This window comes from Brassica napus, chromosome C1, assembly GCF_020379485.1.
Source record: "Brassica napus cultivar Da-Ae chromosome C1, Da-Ae, whole genome shotgun sequence".
In the NCBI taxonomy this organism is placed as follows: Eukaryota; Viridiplantae; Streptophyta; class Magnoliopsida; order Brassicales; family Brassicaceae; genus Brassica; species Brassica napus.
In genome coordinates, this window is record NC_063444.1 from 4,220,544 (window position 1) to 4,222,841 (window position 2,298).

The 2,298-nt window shown below is 43.3% G+C and overlaps 1 non-coding gene across 1 annotated transcript; it reads right to left on the bottom strand.

Moving 5' to 3' along the window:
- Positions 1 to 1,121: 1,121 nt before the first annotated feature.
- On the bottom strand, positions 1,122 to 1,228 carry LOC125581044. The gene has a single exon (XR_007318755.1). It is a non-coding gene; the product is annotated as a small nucleolar RNA R71 (small nucleolar RNA).
- Positions 1,229 to 2,298: the final 1,070 nt, after the last annotated feature.

The window sequence follows — 2,298 nt, forward strand, 5'->3', positions numbered from 1 at the left end:
ACATTTGTTGTTAAAGGTGCTAAGATAGCTAATAGACTTGTTAGTAATGATTGCTTTCACATTATTCAACCAAAGACATTTGATGTTTGAGATATGTTAGCAAATGAGCATTCATCTAGACATAGAGCTTGCTTAGAATTGTGTCTAGGTTTAAGGTCGATAGTTTGATTGATCATTTGTCATCCTTAGTTCGATACTTGATCACCCAAGGGCTAATCCCTATGCCCATGAGTTCTCTTTTCCCTTAGTCAAGAAAGTATCATTCTGTAATTGCTTTCTTGTATTAGTAGTAGTCTAAAACTCATCTAAATCATTGGTTGCACTTAGATTAAGTGAGTACTTGCATTCTCGGTGCTTTGATATCCCTCAGAACTGGTTCGACAATCATTTATACTACAACATTTGTCTTAGGAGCCTTGAAAACTTCTAACATCAAATTGGCGCCGTTGCCAAATTCTGAGTAGATTTGAACATTGAGATTTAGTCACTTACTTGAGACTAAGTCATTTTTATTTTTTTTCTTACTGATTCTTCTTCTTCACATACCTTTAACTTTCAGGTGTATGAACTTGAGGAGCAGGGGTCTATCAAACCTAGTTCCAATAGTAGCAGATATCAGAGCTTTAGAGAGAGAGTGTGTTAGAGCTAGAAGAGAAGAAGAACAACAAGCCCACTTGCAGCGATTGGATATTGATATGGCAGATCCACCGCAAGGGGCAGATCCACCGCAAGGGGCAGAACACCAACCGCGGGCAGCTCGACCCGTTGGTACTTATGACCGGCCCAACATTCACTGTCGTAGACTGGGAATCCGAGCACCGGCTGTGGCAGCCAACAACTTTGAGGTCAAGTCAGGACTCCTCAACGTGATCGAGAACAACAAATATCATGGCTTGGCTTTAGAGGACCCATTCGATCACTTGGACAGGTTCGACAGCTACTGTGGGTTGTCAAAAACCAATGGTGTGTCAGAGGATGCCTTAAAGCTGAAGTTATTCCCTTTTTCTTTGGGGGATAAGGCGCGTCGGTGGGAGAAGTCTCTACCCAGCGACTCTATCACCACTTGGGATGACTGCAAGAAAGCATTCTTGGAGAAGTTTTTCTCTACTTCAAGAACTGTTAAGCTGAGAAATGAGATTTCCAGCTTTCAACAAAAGAACTTGAAAGGCTTCAATGAAGCCTGGGAGAGATTCAAGGGCTACCAAGCTCAATGCCCACACCATGGTTTCTCTAAAGAGAGCTTGCTGAGCATTCTACCGTGGTGCTCTTCCTAAGTACATGGCCAGACTGGATACAGCTAGCAATGTGTTCTTCTTGGGGAGAACTGAGGAAGATGCAGAGGAGCTAGTTGACAACATGGTCAAGAGTGATGCAGTCTACAGTGGAGACCACGACAGAGGCAGTCGAACAGATGATAAGCAGACGAGGAAAGAGTTGAAAGCTCTACAGGATAAGATAGACATCCTCATTGCTGATTAAGCCACCCAAGAGCAGCTGCACTTTGTTGGTAACCCAAGCCAAGAGACACCACATGTTGTCCATGAGGTTGAGGGTTTGGAAGGTCAGGAAGAGTTGTGTTTCATCAACAACAATGGTAGCTGGTACAAAAAAGAGCCTAACTTTCAGTACAACAACTACCAACAGAAATCCTACCCCAACAACCAACAGAGTGGTTATCCACCTAAAAACAACCAGCAAGGCAGCTATCAGCCTCAGCAAAACCCCTCGTCTGGTTCCTCTGCTCCTCAAGAGAGCAGCATTAATACCTTACTGAAACAAATCTTGGAGTCTCAGACTAGAAGTGAGAAGCATGTTGGTTATGAGTTAAATAACCTTCACTCCAAGATTGATGGGAGCTACAATGAGCTCAACAACAAATTCTCACATCTTGCTTCTACAGTCAAGAATTTAGAGAATCAGTTTGCTTCCATGAACACTCACCAGAATCGCCAGCAAGGATCTTTACTTGGAAAATCTGACCAAAATCCCAAGGTGGCCAAAGCTATCACCCTTAGGAGTGGTAAGCAGTTACCTCCTACAACCCTCACCAGGGATGCTGAGAAACTAGGTGAGGAGGTCACTACAAGAAAACACAAATTTAACGACGGCCAAAATCGTCGTTATTTCCTCGGAAAGGAAGGCTTACGAGGAAATGGCGATGAAAGGCGTTTCGTCGTTATATGATTGTCGTAAGAGAAGATTCGTCGCCATTTCCTCGTTAATTAGCGAGGTTATATTTTCCTCGTAAAGAAGAATTAAGTTTTCGTCGTAAAGACCACGTGGGGTTTCCACGTAACG